Consider the following 10,073-nt stretch of genomic DNA (forward strand, 5'->3'; position numbering starts at 1 on the left):
AAGTGGGCGGTGACTGCTCGCTGCGTCGCATTAATCATGGCCGACGAGTTACCTCTGTGTAGCCCGGAGTTCCTGAGTTTTTCCGGATAACTGATGTGTGACACAGCAAGTGAGAGCATGAAGCAGCTATTGACACTGCGTTACCTAGCACAGACTTATTGCAGGGGGAGAAGGGCACCATTTTTGGCTGAGGGGGCTAGTACTCCACCCCAATATTTGAGCAGGGGGAGAGCTTTGATATCTTCCCCACGTTTCTTCGATTTTGCAAAAAATAGAAGAATGTGGGTCTCAGGGCCTGATTCAGCAAGGAACGCAGTTGCTTATACGCACGCAATCGGCCGATTGTACTGCGATCAGGAAAGCTATCGCAGAGGATACGCAGACCTATGGCAGACTGATTGAGCAAGAAGCTGTGGGTGGGAATGGGGGTGGTGGTTGGCTGAATGCAGGCGTGCCAGTACGTTGGGACGGCGTTGCATGGGCGTGCATAAATTAGCCACTACAATACCATACGCAGCCTGAGGCCTCATAACGTGCGCTGAAGTAATCAATTCCTGAGTGAGGTCTGACCTGCCATAACTGTGCGTCTGGGTTCTATGTTACCGTTTGTTTCGCTATGTTGCCCAAGTACATGGATGTGAGTAAGGGGAAGTGGGCATCCTAATGTTAGGCTGCGATCGCAATGCGAATGCAAACATTTACATTTCACAGCAGATATTAGCAACTGCGTTGTGTGCGTATAAGCAGAATAGCGATCCGTAGTGAATCAGGCCCTTACAGCAAAGGAATGGAGATGATTTCATGGCAACAGAAGCTCCAATCAGCGGCTTTTTGCAAGACCCAGGTCGGATAACCAGGGTCTCACCGTTCGCACCGTTATCCGGGACAGTGCCGGGTTCGACCCTGGTAGCTACCGGAAATAAATAATTTTAAGGATATAATATTAATCCAGTATCTACACATATGATATGGAATTGGGGGAAAACTTTTTAGGATACAGTATGTCACCAGTATGGCGGCCATCTTGAAGTTAGTGATCTTGGATTCAACTCTAATATTTTAATTGGGAAGACAGTCATGTGACATATCATAAGAAAAACAATGGTGTTCTTTTTTTTTTTTAACGTATCTTTATTCATTCTCAAGTTTTAACTGCGTTTTCTTTTGCAGTTAGTGACATTATTGACAATGGCACTAACACAAACAGAACGTGTGGAGATAGTCTTGATATCTGGAGAACGAAGCACACGTGCTATTGCAAATGATTTCAACCACTGTCACCCAAATAGGTCACCCATTACTCACAGGGCAGTTGCCAAACACCTTGCCAAATTTAAAGAAACCGGATCAGTTGCAGATAAACCAAAAAGTTGACAACCAAAAATTTGTCACAGATGAAGCAACAACAACAATTGCTGTGCTGGCATCATTTTCAAAGAGCCCCCAACGTAGCACTCATCGTCTGTCTCGTGAATAAAGGGTTAGTCATACAGCCATTTTGAGAATTTTGTCTACACATCAATGGCACCCCTACAAGATTCAGATGTTGCAACAGCTGACTGAGGATGACCTAGATTGTTGGGTGATGTTTGCACACAGGTAACACAACTTCAAATAAACCCACATTTTTCACACCAGGTATTGTTTAGGGATGAGGCAAATGTTGTTGTCAATGGTGAGGTAAAGAAACAGAATCACAGGTACTGGTCAGAGAAAAACCCTCACTGGGTGGACTGTAGGGTTGCAGCCTCAGCAAAACAGTTGGTGTGGTGTGGTTTGGAACATTAACAGCAGCACGTTACAAGAGGTTGTTAGATGAAGAGATTTTTCTCTCATTGTAACCAGAGGATGGGTCATATCCTAATTTCTTCCAGCAAGATGGTGCCGTACCTCATTATGGACTCATTGTCAGGGAATATCTTGATGTTACCTGAAGGAACGTGTTTAAGCAGTGAAGATACGAGAAATCGTTATCCTCTGTAACAATAAATTGTTGATACTTGTGTTCAGATTCAGCCAGGCATGTTGGTCAAGGTTCTTCAAGAATGGGATAAGAGAATAGCCGTAACACTGCAAAATGGCGGACAGCACTTTGAACTTATCCTATAAATGTTTTGTTAAAACTCAAGAATAAATAAAAGATACATTAGAACGAAGAACATCATTGTTTTTCTAATGAAATTCTGCATCTGTTTGATATGTCACTTGACTACCTTCCCAATTTAAAAAATTACAGTTGAATCCAAGATGGTCGATTTCAAGATGGCCGCCATACTGGTGACATACCCTAAAAAGTTTTCCTCTACTCCTATATCATATGTGTAGACACTACATTAACATTTCCTTACTCATTTCCTTTTTATAAGGGTGAGTCCATACTTATGGACCACCATGTGTATATACTTATAAAGCCAGGAAGTCTGGGTGACGCCACTGATCTTGAGATAAGACTAAATTATTTTTTAATGTTGTAGATGTGACTCCTTGTGACCGGATGACCTCTCTCGGGATCATAGAGTATCAGGGAGTCCCTGTTATGTCAGTAACTGCCTGTTACTGACTCCGCCCACTGCGCTGTGGGTGTGTAACTTTGCTGCCACCACCAGGCCCTTCTACCGGCCCTGGAACTGATTGCTACTGTGTATGCGTAGACAAGCTGCGGCTACACCGCCTGAATGGTGTCGGCTGATACTCGCCGATCCCTCGCAATGGACCAGGCTCTGCGTGGAATCTGGCAGAGGGCTTGAGCTTGGAGACACTGGGCTCAATCCATAACAGCCGGAGAATGGAATAGCGTTTGGCACAATTCTGTTGTCGCAGGATATATAGATGCAGTCGTCTTAAAGGCAAGATGTTTATTTCTCCAATTGTCTTCAAAAAGACTCTTCCCCATAGTTGCCTACCTTTGGCTTCTCCTCCCCGGGAGAAGCCTTGGTAGGAGAAGCAGGTTGGCTGTGATGGGGGTGGGGCCTGACGGTTCACGTCCTTAAACCACACCCCCTTCATGGCAAATTGTGGCGATTGGCTTAAATTTCACTGAGAATCGTGTCATTAAGCCACGCCTCCTACACAGAGACCAACGATCGCCGCGGAAATTCTCCACCTTCTGCACACTTCGCTAAAAAGTGGGCAGAATGCAGGAGAAGTGCCTACCATTCCGGGGGGGCGGGGGGGTTACCCGAAAAATCACGAGCCTCCCACTAAGAACCGGGAGGGTAGGCATGTATGCTCTTCCCTTTGGGGTATCACAGCATCGCATAGCTGCTTTTGACCAGGTCCATATAGGTGGGCACTGTTGTGTCGTGAATGCAGGGAAAATACCCGTTTGAAGCAGCATATGGATTTTTAAGGCTCCACAATACAGAACACATATAAAATGCATACCTCCCAACATATGGGATTGGGGAGTCGGGGAAAAAGGACATGTTCTTTTGGAAAGGGGGTGTGGCCTCACAATACCCCACCTTTCCCATCACTCTAGGGGCATGTGCATTACTCCCCAAGCAGCTGAGCTGTGAACATGCTCACCCCGCACGCTGTTTAGATACTGTGCTCCCCAATCCCCCCTCCCTTACCGTGCGGGACTCTGCGGCCCACGGGTGGGGCGGTGGGACAGTGACCGAAAAGTGGGATGTTGCGGTGTATGAAAATGGACACGACGAACGTAGACAAAAAAAAAATGGCGAAAGAAAATTAGAAGGTAGGGAGGGAAGTACTTATGAGAGAACTTGCATTCCAATTGGAAGATGGCAGAGCTAAAAAAGAGGAGCGAGTGTAGCTCAGAGTGGAGATTGGGACAGTTGTGAGGGTGTATTAGTGTGGGTAGTATAGGTAGGAGTAGGGTAGGTGTGAGGGTTTATTAGTGGGAGTAGGGTAGGTGTGAGGGTGCATTAGTGTGTGTAGTATAGGTGGGAGTAGGGTAGGTGTGAGGGTGTATTAGTGTGGGTAGTATAGGTAGGAGTAGGGTAGGTGTGAGGGTGCATTAGTGTGTGTAGTATAGGTAGGAGTAGGGTAGGTGTGAGGGTGTATTAGTGTGGGTAGTATAGGTAGGAGTAGGGTAGGTGTGAGGGTGCATTAGTGAGGGTAGTATAGGTATGAGTAAGGTAGGTGTGAGGGTGTATTAGTGTGGGTAGTATAGGTGGGAGTAGGGTAGGTGTGAGGGTGTATTAGTGTGGGTAGTATAGGTAGGAGTAGGGTAGGTGTGAGGGTGCATTAGTGTGTGTAGTATAGGTAGGAGTAGGGTAGGTGTGAGGGTGTATTAGTGTGGGTAGTATAGGTAGGAGTAGGGTAGGTGTGAGGGTTTATTAGTGGGAGTAGGGTAGGTGTGAAGGTGTATTAGTGTGGGTAGTATAGGTACTGTAGGAGTAGGGTAGGTGTGAGGGTGTATTAGTGTGGGTAGTATAGGTAGGAGTAGGGTAGGTGTGAGGGTGTATTAGTGTGGGTAGTATAGGTGGGAGTATGGTAGGTGTGAGGGTGTTTTAGTGCGAGTAGTACAGGTGGGAGTAGGGTAGGTGTGAGGGTGTATTAGTGTGGGTAGTATAGGTGGGAGTATGGTAGGTGTGAGGGTGTATTAGTGTGGGTAGTACAGCTGGGAGTAGGGTAGGTGTGAGGGTGTATTAGTGTGAGTAGTATAGGTGGGAGTATGGTAGGTGTGAGGGTGTATTAGTGCGAGTAGTACAGGTGGGAGTAGGGTAGGTGTGAGGATGTATTAGTGTGAGTAGCATAGGTGGGAGTAGGGTAGGTGTGAGGATGTATTAGTGTGAGTAGCATAAGTGGGAGTAGGGTAGGTGTGAGGGTGTATTAGTGTGGGTAGTACAGCTGGCAGTAGGGTAGGTGTGAGGGTGTATTAATGTGTGTAGTATAGGTGGGAGTAGGGTAGGTGTGAAGGTGTATTAGTGTGGGTAGTATAGGTGGGAGTAGGGTAGGTGTGAAGGTGTATTAGTGTGGGTAGTATAGGTGGGAGTAGGATAGGTGTGAGGGTGTATTAGTGTGTGTAGTATAGGTGGGAGTAGGGTAGGTGTGAAGGTGTATTAGTGTGGGTAGTATAGGTGGGAGTAGGATAGGTGTGAGGGTGTATTAGTGTGTGTAGTATAGGTGGGAGTAGGGTAGGTGTGAAGGTGTATTAGTGTGTGTAGTATAGGTGGGAGTAGGGTAGGTGTGAAGGTGTATTAGTGTGGGTAGTATAGGTGGGAGTAGGGTAGGTGTGAAGGTGTATTAGTGTGGGTAGTATAGGTGGGAGTAGGATAGGTGTGAGGGTGTATTAGTGTGTGTAGTATAGGTGGGAGTAGGGTAGGTGTGAAGGTGTATTAGTGTGAGTAGTATAGGTGGGAGTAGGAAAATGTGATGGTTTATTAGTGTGAGTAGTATAGGTAGGAGTAAGGTAGGTGTGAGGGTGCATTATTGAGGGTTGTATAGGTAGGAATAGGGTAGGTGTGAGGGTGCATTAGTGTGAGTAGTATATGTAGGAGTAGGGTAGGTGTAAGGGTGCATTATTGAGGGTAGTATAGGTAGGAATAGGGTAGGTGTGAAGGTGCATTAGTGTGAGTAGTATATGTAGGAGTAGGGTAGGTGTAAGGGTGCAGTAGTGAGGATAGTTAGGTGGGAGTCAGGTAGGTGTGATAGTGCATTAGTGAGGGTAGTATAGCTGGGAATTGGAGAGGTGTGTGGGTACATTAGTGACAGGAGTATAGGTGGAAGTAGGGTAGACGTGAGGGTGCATTAGTGAGGGTAGTATAGGTGAGAGTAAGGTAGGTGTGAAGGTGATTTACAAATTCTGCATTTAAATTTGTCTGTGATTCCGACTGGGGATCAGATGAGGATGACCATTGTACATATACAGGATATCTGTTTGTAATAGCAGGAGCAGCAATCAGCTTTGCAGGCAGAAAGCATTCCATTGTTGCCCTATTCACCATTGAGGCGGAGTACATGGCACTTGCAGAAACCACCAAGGAAGCCTTGCTTGCTTGCTATGGGCAACATCTTCACTTAGAAAATCTCTCACTTTAGTAAATATACACCAGAGAGTACAGGTGGAAAGCATTTAAAAAAAATAGATGTTTAAAATTTAGGGCCTGACTCAGAGATGGTGTGATTTCTCAGCAGTTCGAGCAGTTGTTTATCATTACGCATACGTATAAGCTACACTGCGCACACGTTGTGATTTTTTTGCAACTCAAAGAGGATCCATTCGCAAAGTGAGTGACAGATAGTCAGCATTTGGGGGGAGGTAATGGGGCGGTGGTCAATCAAACGCAGGCGTGTCTGACCGTTTAAACACTGTTACATGGGCCAGACCTGCCGCAAGGGCAAGATGGCTGCTCTATGTGCGTTGATGTTACCGATATTTACCCAGCTAAGCGACGTCGTACGCATATGAGAAGGCAGCGGTGGGCGTCCTTATGCTCGGTAGGCTTTGAAACTATTAGCATATATTCGCAGCTGCATTCTGTGCAAAATCGCAGCTGCGATCGCAATAGTATTAGCGTCCATCTCTGAATCAGCCCCTTAGACAACACTTTATGCTACTTAAGTATATTTTTTGTAGCATTTTTATTTCAAATTGATTTTTTTGCCATCTCGATTATTCTTTTCCACAGAGCATTTTTATCCTCATCTAGTATACCACCCAGAGCTAGGTATGAATTGCTAATTTATTCATGTTAGGCCTGCCCAGACAGCAGACTGTAACCTGTAAGTCACATAAGCTAAGAGACATGGATTTCCCAGGAACAAGTTTATCTGTGTTAAATTAGATTACTTATAAAATGAGCAGGAACTTAGCGAATGGATTCAATGGACTTCTCTGTCGTCAGATCTTATTAAACGGTATAAGTAAATGTTTGCTGAAGTGTTTTGAAACCTACCAAACACTTCTCACATGTAAGATAATAAATATATCACCATTTTCAAACGAGTCGTTGAGTAATCCTGTCCATTATCTAAACAGCACATTTCTCATTCCTGTTTAATTTACTCTAGGAGCATTGATTTACATTTTGCCCTATGTATCCACTTAATTTATTTCTATCAAAGCTTCAAACAGCGTCACGGCTGCAGTAAACGTAGGTAGTATTAATCACGTTTTTTTTTTTGCCTTTTGCCGGGGCAGAAAGATGCATCTCGATGTGTCAAACGGAACGTGATTTTGATAAATCTCCACTTTGTTTCGGCACAGTGTTTCATGCTTAGGGCCTAAGAGCCATGACCGTAAGAACCAAGTTACAATAGTATTGTAAAACGGTAATGAAGAAAATTATACACTCAGTGATGCCGACTGTTTCTACACCATAAATCATGAAAGTCTCGCTCCTGTTACTAACGGATCTATTTATCACAATCCGCATTTTTAATATAGTTGTCATGAGATATTGTCGTGTAAATTTGGAAAGCAAAAATTCATATTTTCGATTGAATTTACTATATTTCTCTTGCAGGGACGTGAGTTCCGATAAGAGCTTACGCTATGGTGCGGTTTCTGGGTCAGTGGGGGGGGGAGGTGGAGAAGTTGCCCATAGGCTGTTATGGACTAACGCCATACTTACCGACTTTGAATACATCCTTTCTGGGAGCAGCCCGGTTGGGGGGGCGGAGCCAGACTGGTGACCTAATTAGGCCCCAGCCCCTTTCCACAGATCCACCCTCCCCTTTCCCAAGTCCACGATTCGTCGGTCCGCGAGGAGTGGGCAGGACCAAATTACGCATATCGTGTCGTTTAGCCCCGCACCCTCCTCGCGGCCCCGCAATTTCCCCATTAAATCTCAAAATCCTGCCCGCTTCACTAGGAAGCGGGTGATCTGCCTACGCTTCTGGGCGTGCGGGGGGCTACCCGAAAAATCGGGAGCCCCCCGCGACTTCCGGGAGTGTAGGCAAGTACACAATCTCGGCTATCGCGGCCAAGATTGGCTCTTGGTAAATCTCACAATTTATCAGCCCTCATAGAAACCTTTGGGGGCTGCTTTTGCAATAGAAAATGTGGGACCACAGCAGTATGCAACCAAACTATGTTAAATAGCAAAGAAAGGTGGCGTGGCCTCTCCCGCAAGTTATGCCCCCCAATTTTTGTCACGCTGGCGGCCCCTCTCACCAGTGAATCCAGCTTGCTCTGCTAAACAGAGCAGCGGGTGAAAGGGGGCTTCCCAACGCAAGTCACTGTGGCCCACAGGTGGGACGACGGGACTGTGCCCAAAAAAGCGGGAATATCATGCCAGGACAGTTGGGTAGTATGCAGGAGATATTTCCAATATCTGTTGCTGTCCCCCCCAAGATGCATTCTAGGGATGATTGTAATTTGCTGACATCCCCATGAATACAGATGTTTGCATCCCAAGTATGTATCTAGGGGGGACAACCACAGATATTGGAGATATCTGCTGTGGTTCCACATTTTCCATTGCAAAAGCAGCCCCCATACGTTTCTAAGGGGGTTGCTAAATTGCGACATTTACCAAGCAATTTTTTTTTTTTATAAATATGCCCCTCAGACTTCTGAAATTGCACTTATCTACAATACAGCAGGTTCCTTTCTGCGTGGTGAAGATTACAATGATATTATTATGATAAACCTAACGCACACATATAGAGGGTTAGGCAAACACGCTGCATCTCTTTGTTATGGCCATTTGTACATCTGGACATTTGTACGGCATAAGCTGGGTACACACGTAAAGATTTTCTGTCCAACCATCCAACTAGTTGGTTGGTTGAAATGAAAATCTGGTAATGTATGACAGCAAATGACAATCAGCAATTTGCTCCCAAACGCTGGAAAATGGACAAAAACTGTTGTTTGAACAAATTGTTTAGATCAAACATTTAACAAACTTGTCTGACGACCATTTTCACCTGTTTTCTGGCATTTAAGAGCAAATTGCTGATCATCAGTTACTCCCATACATTACCAGATTTTCATCCCAACCAATCAACTAGTTGGATGGTTGGACAGAAAATCTTTACGTGTGTACTCAGCTTATGGAGCATACACACGGTCAGATTTGTCAGATGAACGATTTAAACAATCTGAATGATTTGACCAACGATTTGAACAATTTGAACTATGAACGTTTTTTGACTGCATTAAAATGAATGGAATCGTCCAAATCTGACTGCAAACACATCAGATGTCAGATATCGTTATCTGACCATCGGGAACGCGCATCGTTCAGACATGTCAGATTTTCCTTCATTATGAACGATTTTTTAAATTGTTATCGTTCAGATCTGAAGAAAAATCTGACCGTGTGTATGCACCATATATATATTGAAAAAATACTGCTGTGCTTTCAATTGGACATATCATGAGCTACGGGTATGAGCAACTGAGCAGACGGTTTGCAACACAATCTTTACACGCATGTTCAGCGCACAAAATGCATCAAACTCTACTTCAGGAGCTAAAAGACAGTGATTATGTAACCATAGCTGCGGCTCGGCGGCACGATGCGGAGTGGAAAGTGCCCGTTTGCAGATCGAGGTGCAGTGTTGGTATCATTGTGAGTCTGCGCCCTCTATTTAAAGTCACGATTCACAAGCGTTTTACATCAGGGAGAGGGGCTCAGTCTCCTCATGGCCACAGCTCCACTTTCACAGCATTTTACAGTGGGGGGGCTAGGACAATGCGATTCAAGGCGAATTGCGTCATTCAACCTTTGGGCCAGAGGTGGGTGGCAGCAGGCGACTGACCAACTCTGTGGGCAGCACTATTAGCCAGCTATTAGTACATAGTGGCCCCGCACCCCTCTTCACTGCTGGAGTTTATAAGCTAGCTTGCTGGAGCTGGGAGCAACACCCGATTTTCGAGAGGCTAGGGCCGTGGGACGGCGATGGTGCCACCCACGGAGCCCTGCGCTCTGTGCCGCCACACAGGTCGCACGCCCCTAGTTACGGCCCTGTTGGGAATATACGTAAAATTATGCAGAAACAGCCGTTTTAATCTTAGGAAAAAAAAGGCTTGATAAATAGGGGTATATTTACTAAAGGTCGATTTTAAATCGATTTAAAATTGATCAAAATCGATTAACATCGATATTGTGTTTCTGTAGCTAAATCACACATTTACTAATACTTATCAAACT

The 10,073-nt window shown here is 45.2% G+C and overlaps 1 pseudogene; it reads right to left on the reverse strand.

Annotated features, from left to right (window-relative positions):
- Positions 1–3,982: 3,982 nt before the first annotated feature.
- LOC148508542 (uncharacterized) lies at positions 3,983–5,499 on the reverse strand (annotated as a pseudogene).
- Between the last annotated feature and the right edge of the window lie 4,574 nt (positions 5,500–10,073).

This window comes from Taudactylus pleione, unplaced genomic scaffold, assembly GCF_031769625.1.
Source record: "Taudactylus pleione unplaced genomic scaffold, aTauple2 ptg000360l, whole genome shotgun sequence".
Classification (NCBI taxonomy): domain Eukaryota; kingdom Metazoa; phylum Chordata; class Amphibia; order Anura; family Myobatrachidae; genus Taudactylus; species Taudactylus pleione.